This window comes from Salmo salar, chromosome 01 (genome assembly GCF_965601325.2).
Source record: "Salmo salar chromosome 01, fSalSal1, whole genome shotgun sequence".
Classification (NCBI taxonomy): domain Eukaryota; kingdom Metazoa; phylum Chordata; class Actinopteri; order Salmoniformes; family Salmonidae; genus Salmo; species Salmo salar.
Window position 1 is genome coordinate 117,806,530 of NC_138291.1, and position 10,135 is coordinate 117,816,664.

Sequence of the window (10,135 nt, forward strand, 5' to 3'; positions counted from 1 at the left end):
TCTGCTGCAGCTGATAGTTCTACTCCAAATCAGCTGATAGTTCTACTCCAGATCAGCTGATAGTTCTACTCCAGATCAGCTGATAGTTCTGCTCCAGATCAGCTGATAGTTCTTCTCCAGATCAGCTGATAGTTCTGCTCCAGATCAGCTGATAGTTCTGCTCCAGATGATAGTTCTGCTCCAGATCAGCATATAGTTCTACTCCGGATCAGTTGATAGTTCTGCTCCGGATCAGCTGTTAGTTCTGCTCCGGATCAGCTGATAGTTCTGCTCAAGATCAGCTGATAGTTCTGTTCCTGATCAGCTGATAGTTCTACTCCGGATCAGTTGATAGTTCAGCTCCGGATCAGCTGATAGTTCTTCTCCAGATCAGCTGATAGTTCTGCTCCAGATGATAGTTCTGCTCCAGATCACCTGATAATTCTACTCCGGATCAGTTGATAGTTCTGCTCCGGATCAGCTGATAGTTCTGCTCCGGATCAGCTGATAGTTCTGCTCAAGATCAGCTGATAGTTCTGCTCCGGATCCGCTGATAGTTATGCTCCGGATCAGCTGATAGTTCTGCTCCAGATCAGCTGATAGTTCTGCTCCAGCTGATAATTCTGCTCCAGCTGATAATTCTGCTCCAGCTGATAATTCTGCTCCAGCTGATAGTTCTACTCCAAATCAGCTGATTGTTCTACTCCAGATCAGCTGATAGTTCTGCTCCAGATCAGATGATAGTTCTGCTCCAGATCAGCTGATAGTTCTGCTCCAGATGATAGTTCTGCTCCAGATCACCTGATAATTCTACTCCGGATCAGTTGATAGTTCTGCTCTGGATCAGCTGATAGTTCTGCTCCGGATCAGCTGATAGTTCTGCTCCAGATCAGCTGATAGTTCTGCTCCGGATCAGCTGATAGTTCTGCTCCGGATCAGCTGATAGTTCTGCTCCGGATCAGCTGATAGTTCTGCTCCGGATCAGCTGATAGTTCTGCTCCGGATCAGCTGATAGTTCTGCTCCGGATCAGCTGATAGTTCTACTCCAGATCAGCTGATAGTTCTGCTCCAGATCAGCTGATAGTTCTTCTCCGGATCAGCTGATAGTTCTACTCCTGATCAGTTGATAGTTCTGCTCCGTATCAGCTGATAGTTCTGCTCCGGATCAGCTGATAGTTCTGCTCCAGCTGATTGTCTGCTCCAGATCAGCTGATAGTTCTACTCCAGATCAGCTGATAGTTCTGCTCCAGATCAGCTGATAGTTCTGCTCCAGATCAGCTGATAGTTCTTCTCCAGATCAGCTGATAGTTCTGCTCCAGATGATAGTTCTGCTCCAGATCACCTGATAATTCTACTCCGGATCAGTTGATAGTTCTGCTCCGGGAGCGCTCCGGCAGCTGATAGTTCTGCTCCGGATCAGCTGATAGTTCTGCTCCGGATCAGCTGATAGTTCTGCTCCGGATCAGCTGATAGTTCTGCTCCGGATCAGCTGATAGTTCTGCTCCGGATCAGCTGATAGTTCTGCTCCAGATCAGCTGATAGTTCTGCTCCAGATCAGCTGATAGTTCTGCTCCAGATCAGCTGATAGTTCTGCTCCAGATCAGCTGATAGTTCTACTCCTGATCAGTTGATAGTTCTACTCCTGATCAGTTGATAGTTCTGCTCCGTATCAGCTGATAGTTCTGCTCCGGATCAGCTGATAGTTCTGCTCCGGATCAGCTGATAGTCTGCTCCAGCTGATAGTCTACTCCAGCTGATTGTCTGCTCCAGATCAGCTGATAGTTCTACTCCAGATCAGCTGATAGTTCTACTCCAGATCAGCTGATAGTTCTGCTCCAGATCAGCTGATAGTTCTACTCCAGATCAGCTGATAGTTCTGCTCCAGATCAGCTGATAGTTTTGCTCCAGATCAGCTGATAGTTCTGCTCCAGATCAGATGATAGTTCTGCTCCAGATCAGCTGATAGTTCTGCTCCAGATCAGCTGATAGTTCTACTCCAGATCAGTTGATAGTTCTGCTCCAAATCAGCTGATAGTTCTGCTCCAGCTGATAGTCTGCTCCAGCTGATAGTCTGCTGCAGCTGATAGTTCTACTCCAAATCAGCTGATAGTTCTACTCCAGATCAGCTGATAGTTCTACTCCAGATCAGCTGATAGTTCTGCTCCAGATCAGCTGATAGTTCTTCTCCAGATCAGCTGATAGTTCTTCTCCAGATCAGTTGATAGTTCTGCTCCAGATCAGTTGATAGTTCTGCTCCAGATGATAGTTCTGCTCCAGATCAGCTGATAGTTCTACTCCGGATCAGTTGATAGTTCTGCTCCGGATCAGCTGTTAGTTCTGCTCCGGATCAGCTGATAGTTCTGCTCAAGATCAGCTGATAGTTCTGCTCCTGATCAGCTGATACTTCTACTCCGGATCAGTTGATAGTTCTGCTCCGGATCAGCTGATAGTTCTGCTCCGGATCCGCTGATAGTTCTGCTCCGGATCAGCTGATAGTTCTGCTCCAGATCAGCTGATAGTTCTGCTCCAGCTGATAATTCTGCTCCAGCTGATAGTCTGCTGCAGCTGATAGCTCTACTCCAAATCAGCTGATAGTTCTACTCCAGATCAGCTGATAGTTCTGCTCCAGATCAGCTGATAGTTCTGCTCCAGATCAGCTGATAGTTCTGCTCCAGATCAGCTGATAGTTCTGCTCCAGATCAGCTGATAGTTCTTCTCCAGATCAGCTGATAGTTCTGCTCCAGATGATAGTTCTGCTCCAGATCAGCTGATAGTTCTACTCCAGATCAGTTGATAGTTCTACTCCAGATCAGTTGATAGTTTTACTCCAGATCAGCTGATAGTTCTGCTCCAGATCAGGTGATAGTTCTGCTCCAGATCAGTTGATAGTTCTGCTCCAGATGATAGTTCTGCTCCAGATCAGCTGATAGTTCTACTCCGGATCAGTTGATAGTTCTGCTCCGGATCAGCTGTTAGTTCTGCTCCGGATCAGCTGATAGTTCTGCTCAAGATCAGCTGATAGTTCTGCTCCTGATCAGCTGATAGTTCTACTCCGGATCAGTTGATAGTTCTGCTCCGGATCAGCTGATAGTTCTGCTCCGGATCCGCTGATAGTTCTGCTCCGGATCAGCTGATAGTTCTGCTCCAGATCAGCTGATAGTTCTGCTCCAGCTGATAATTCTGCTCCAGCTGATAGTCTGCTGCAGCTGATAGCTCTACTCCAAATCAGCTGATAGTTCTACTCCAGATCAGCTGATAGTTCTACTCCGGATCAGTTGATAGTTCTGCTCCGGATCAGCTGATAGTTCTGCTCCAGATCAGCTGATAGTTCTGCTCCAGCTGATAGTCTGCTCCAGCTGATAGTCTGCTGCAGCTGATAGCTCTACTCCAAATCAGCTGATAGTTCTACTCCAGATCAGCTGATAGTTCTGCTCCAGATCAGCTGATAGTTCTGCTCCAGATCAGCTGATAGTTCTGCTCCAGATCAGCTGATAGTTCTTCTCCAGATCAGCTGATAGTTCTGCTCCAGATGATAGTTCTGCTCCAGATCAGCTGATAGTTCTACTCCAGATCAGTTGATAGTTCTACTCCAGATCAGTTGATAGTTTTACTCCAGATCAGCTGATAGTTCTGCTCCAGATCAGTTGATAGTTCTGCTCCAGATGATAGTTCTGCTCCAGATCAGCTGATAGTTCTACTCCGGATCAGTTGATAGTTCTGCTCCGGATCAGCTGTTAGTTCTGCTCCGGATCAGCTGATAGTTCTGCTCAAGATCAGCTGATAGTTCTGCTCCTGATCAGCTGATAGTTCTACTCCGGATCAGTTGATAGTTCTGCTCCGGATCCGCTGATAGTTCTGCTCCGGATCAGCTGATAGTTCTGCTCCAGATCAGCTGATAGTTCTGCTCCAGCTGATAATTCTGCTCCAGCTGATAGTCTGCTGCAGCTGATAGCTCTACTCCAAATCAGCTGATAGTTCTACTCCAGATCAGCTGATAGTTCTGCTCCAGATCAGCTGATAGTTCTGCTCCAGATCAGCTGATAGTTCTACTCCAGATCAGTTGATAGTTCTACTCCAGATCAGTTGATAGTTTTACTCCAGATCAGCTGATAGTTCTGCTCCAGATCAGGTGATAGTTCTGCTCCAGATCAGTTGATAGTTCTGCTCCAGATGATAGTTCTGCTCCAGATCAGCTGATAGTTCTACTCCGGATCAGTTGATAGTTCTGCTCCAGATCAGCTGATAGTTCTACTCCGGATCAGTTGATAGTTCTGCTCCGGATCAGCTGATAGTTCTGCTCCAGATAAGCTGATAGTTCTACTCCAGCTGATAGTTCTGCTCCAACTCAGCTGATAGTTCTACTCCAGATCAGCTGATAGTTCCTCTCCAGATCAGCTGATAGTTCTGCTCCAGATCAGTTGATAGTTCTGCTCCAGATGATAGTTCTGCTCCAGATCAGCTGATAGTTCTACTCCGGATCAGTTGATAGTTCTGCTCCGGATCAGCTGATAGTTCTGCTCCAGATCAGCTGATAGTTCTGCTCCAGCTGATAGTCTGCTCCAGCTGATAGTCTGCTGCAGCTGATAGTTCTACTCCAAATCAGCTGATAGTTCTACTCCAGATCAGCTGATAGTTCTACTCCAGATCAGCTGATAGTTCTTCTCCAGATCAGCTGATAGTTCTTCTCCAGATCAGCTGATAGTTCTGCTCCAGATCAGCTGATAGTTCTGCTCCAGATCAGCTGATAGTTCTGCTCCAGATCAGCTGATAGTTCTTCTCCAGATCAGCTGATAGTTCTGCTCCAGATGATAGTTCTGCTCCAGATCAGCTGATAGTTCTACTCCAGATCAGTTGATAGTTCTACTCCAGATCAGTTGATAGTTTTACTCCAGATCAGCTGATAGTTCTGCTCCAGATCAGTTGATAGTTCTGCTCCAGATGATAGTTCTGCTCCAGATCAGCTGATAGTTCTACTCCGGATCAGTTGATAGTTCTGCTCCGGATCAGCTGTTAGTTCTGCTCCGGATCAGCTGATAGTTCTGCTCAAGATCAGCTGATAGTTCTGCTCCTGATCAGCTGATAGTTCTACTCCGGATCAGTTGATAGTTCTGCTCCGGATCCGCTGATAGTTCTGCTCCGGATCAGCTGATAGTTCTGCTCCAGATCAGCTGATAGTTCTGCTCCAGCTGATAATTCTGCTCCAGCTGATAGTCTGCTGCAGCTGATAGCTCTACTCCAAATCAGCTGATAGTTCTACTCCAGATCAGCTGATAGTTCTGCTCCAGATCAGCTGATAGTTCTGCTCCAGATCAGCTGATAGTTCTACTCCAGATCAGTTGATAGTTCTACTCCAGATCAGTTGATAGTTTTACTCCAGATCAGCTGATAGTTCTGCTCCAGATCAGGTGATAGTTCTGCTCCAGATCAGTTGATAGTTCTGCTCCAGATGATAGTTCTGCTCCAGATCAGCTGATAGTTCTACTCCGGATCAGTTGATAGTTCTGCTCCAGATCAGCTGATAGTTCTACTCCGGATCAGTTGATAGTTCTGCTCCGGATCAGCTGATAGTTCTGCTCCAGATAAGCTAATAGTTCTACTCCAGCTGATAGTTCTGCTCCAACTCAGCTGATAGTTCTACTCCAGATCAGCTGATAGTTCCTCTCCAGATCAGCTGATAGTTCTGCTCCAGATCAGTTGATAGTTCTGCTCCAGATGATAGTTCTGCTCCAGATCAGCTGATAGTTCTACTCCGGATCAGTTGATAGTTCTGCTCCGGATCAGCTGATAGTTCTGCTCCAGATCAGCTGATAGTTCTGCTCCAGCTGATAGTCTGCTCCAGCTGATAGTCTGCTGCAGCTGATAGTTCTACTCCAAATCAGCTGATAGTTCTACTCCAGATCAGCTGATAGTTCTACTCCAGATCAGCTGATAGTTCTTCTCCAGATCAGCTGATAGTTCTTCTCCAGATCAGCTGATTGTTCTGCTCCAGATCAGTTGATAGTTCTGCTCCAGATGATAGTTCTGCTCCAGATCAGCTGATAGTTCTGCTCCTGATCAGCTGATAGTTCTACTCCGGATCCGCTGATAGTTCTGCTCCGGATCAGCTGATAGTTCTGCTCCAGATCAGCTGATAGTTCTGCTCCAGCTGATAGTCTGCTGCAGCTGATAGTTCTACTCCAAATCAGCTGATAGTTCTACTCCAGATCAGCTGATAGTTCTACTCCAGATCAGCTGATAGTTCTGCTCCAGATCAGCTGATAGTCCTTCTCCAGATCAGCTGATAGTTCTTCTCCAGATCAGCTGATAGTTCTGCTCCAGATCAGCTGATAGTTCTGCTCCAGATGATAGTTCTGCTCCAGATCAGCTGATAGTTCTACTCCAGATCAGTTGATAGTTCTACTCCAGATCAGTTGATAGTTTTACTCCAGATCAGCTGATAGTTCTGCTCCAGATCAGTTGATAGTTCTGCTCCAGATGATAGTTCTGCTCCAGATCAGCTGATAGTTCTACTCCGGATCAGTTGATAGTTCTGCTCCGGATCAGCTGTTAGTTCTGCTCCGGATCAGCTGATAGTTCTGCTCAAGATCAGCTGATAGTTCTGCTCCTGATCAGCTGATAGTTCTACTCCGGATCAGTTGATAGTTCTGCTCCGGATCCGCTGATAGTTCTGCTCCGGATCAGCTGATAGTTCTGCTCCAGATCAGCTGATAGTTCTGCTCCAGCTGATAATTCTGCTCCAGCTGATAGTCTGCTGCAGCTGATAGCTCTACTCCAAATCAGCTGATAGTTCTACTCCAGATCAGCTGATAGTTCTGCTCCAGATCAGCTGATAGTTCTGCTCCAGATCAGCTGATAGTTCTACTCCAGATCAGTTGATAGTTCTACTCCAGATCAGTTGATAGTTTTACTCCAGATCAGCTGATAGTTCTGCTCCAGATCAGGTGATAGTTCTGCTCCAGATCAGTTGATAGTTCTGCTCCAGATGATAGTTCTGCTCCAGATCAGCTGATAGTTCTACTCCGGATCAGTTGATAGTTCTGCTCCAGATCAGCTGATAGTTCTACTCCGGATCAGTTGATAGTTCTGCTCCGGATCAGCTGATAGTTCTGCTCCAGATAAGCTGATAGTTCTACTCCAGCTGATAGTTCTGCTCCAACTCAGCTGATAGTTCTACTCCAGATCAGCTGATAGTTCCTCTCCAGATCAGCTGATAGTTCTGCTCCAGATCAGTTGATAGTTCTGCTCCAGATGATAGTTCTGCTCCAGATCAGCTGATAGTTCTACTCCGGATCAGTTGATAGTTCTGCTCCGGATCAGCTGATAGTTCTGCTCCAGATCAGCTGATAGTTCTGCTCCAGCTGATAGTCTGCTCCAGCTGATAGTCTGCTGCAGCTGATAGTTCTACTCCAAATCAGCTGATAGTTCTACTCCAGATCAGCTGATAGTTCTACTCCAGATCAGCTGATAGTTCTTCTCCAGATCAGCTGATAGTTCTTCTCCAGATCAGCTGATAGTTCTTCTCCAGATCAGCTGATAGTTCTGCTCCAGATCAGTTGATAGTTCTGCTCCAGATGATAGTTCTGCTCCAGATCAGCTGATAGTTCTGCTCCTGATCCGCTGATAGTTCTACTCCGGATCAGCTGATAGTTCTGCTCCAGATCAGCTGATAGTTCTGCTCCAGCTGATAGTCTGCTGCAGCTGATAGTTCTACTCCAAATCAGCTGATAGTTCTACTCCAGATCAGCTGATAGTTCTACTCCAGATCAGCTGATAGTTCTGCTCCAGATCAGCTGATAGTCCTTCTCCAGATCAGCTGATAGTTCTTCTCCAGATCAGCTGATAGTTCTGCTCCAGATCAGTTGATAGTTCTGCTCCAGATGATAGTTCTGCTCCAGATCAGCTGATAGTTCTACTCCGGATCAGTTGATAGTTCTGCTCCGGATCAGCTGTTAGTTCTGCTCCGGATCAGCTGATAGTTCTGCTCAAGATCAGCTGATAGTTCTGCTCCTGATCAGCTGATAGTTCTACTCCGGATCAGTTGATAGTTCTGCTCCGGATCCGCTGATAGTTCTGCTCCGGATCAGCTGATAGTTCTGCTCCAGATCAGCTGATAGTTCTGCTCCAGCTGATAATTCTGCTCCAGCTGATAGTCTGCTGCAGCTGATAGCTCTACTCCAAATCAGCTGATAGTTCTACTCCAGATCAGCTGATAGTTCTGCTCCAGATCAGCTGATAGTTCTGCTCCAGATCAGCTGATAGTTCTACTCCAGATCAGTTGATAGTTCTACTCCAGATCAGTTGATAGTTTTACTCCAGATCAGCTGATAGTTCTGCTCCAGATCAGGTGATAGTTCTGCTCCAGATCAGTTGATAGTTCTGCTCCAGATGATAGTTCTGCTCCAGATCAGCTGATAGTTCTACTCCGGATCAGTTGATAGTTCTGCTCCAGATCAGCTGATAGTTCTACTCCGGATCAGTTGATAGTTCTGCTCCGGATCAGCTGATAGTTCTGCTCCAGATAAGCTGATAGTTCTACTCCAGCTGATAGTTCTGCTCCAACTCAGCTGATAGTTCTACTCCAGATCAGCTGATAGTTCCTCTCCAGATCAGCTGATAGTTCTGCTCCAGATCAGTTGATAGTTCTGCTCCAGATGATAGTTCTGCTCCAGATCAGCTGATAGTTCTACTCCGGATCAGTTGATAGTTCTGCTCCGGATCAGCTGATAGTTCTGCTCCAGATCAGCTGATAGTTCTGCTCCAGCTGATAGTCTGCTCCAGCTGATAGTCTGCTGCAGCTGATAGTTCTACTCCAAATCAGCTGATAGTTCTACTCCAGATCAGCTGATAGTTCTACTCCAGATCAGCTGATAGTTCTTCTCCAGATCAGCTGATAGTTCTTCTCCAGATCAGCTGATAGTTCTTCTCCAGATCAGCTGATAGTTCTGCTCCAGATCAGTTGATAGTTCTGCTCCAGATGATAGTTCTGCTCCAGATCAGCTGATAGTTCTGCTCCTGATCCGCTGATAGTTCTACTCCGGATCAGCTGATAGTTCTGCTCCAGATCAGCTGATAGTTCTGCTCCAGCTGATAGTCTGCTGCAGCTGATAGTTCTACTCCAAATCAGCTGATAGTTCTACTCCAGATCAGCTGATAGTTCTACTCCAGATCAGCTGATAGTTCTGCTCCAGATCAGCTGATAGTCCTTCTCCAGATCAGCTGATAGTTCTTCTCCAGATCAGCTGATAGTTCTGCTCCAGATCAGTTGATAGTTCTGCTCCAGATGATAGTTCTGCTCCAGATCAGCTGATAGTTCTACTCCGGATCAGCTGATAGTTCTGCTCCGGATCAGCTGATAGTTCTGCTCCAGATCAGCTGATAGCTCTTCTCCTGATCAGTTGATAGTTCTGCTCCAGATGATAGTTCTGCTCCAGATCAGCTGATAGTTCTACTCCGGATCAGTTGATAGTTCTGCTCCGGATCAGCTGTTAGTTCTGCTCCGGATCAGCTGATAGTTCTGCTCAAGATCAGCTGATAGTTCTGCTCCTGATCAGCTGATAGTTCTACTCCGGATCAGTTGATAGTTCTGCTCCGGATCCACTGATAGTTCTGCTCCGGATCAGCTGATAGTTCTGCTCCAGATCAGCTGATAGTTCTGCTCCAGCTGATAATTCTGCTCCAGCTGATAGTCTGCTGCAGCTGATAGCTCTACTCCAAATCAGCTGATAGTTCTACTCCAGATCAGCTGATAGTTCTGCTCCAGATCAGCTGATAGTTCTGCTCCAGATCAGCTGATAGTTCTGCTCCAGATCAGCTGATAGTTCTTCTCCAGATCAGCTGATAGTTCTGCTCCAGATGATAGTTCTGCTCCAGATCAGCTGATAGTTCTACTCCAGATCAGTTGATAGTTTTACTCCAGATCAGCTGATAGTTCTGCTCCAGCTGACAATTCTGCTCCAGCTGATAGTCTGCTGCAGCTGATAGTTCTACTCCAGATCAGCTGATAGTTCTACTCCGGATCAGCTGATAGTTCTGCTCCAGCTGATAGTCTGCTCCAGCTGATAGTCTGCTGCAGCTGATAGTTCTACTCCAAATCAGCTGATAGTTCTACTCCAGATCAGCTGATAGTTCTGCTCCAGATCAGCTGATAGTTCTGCTC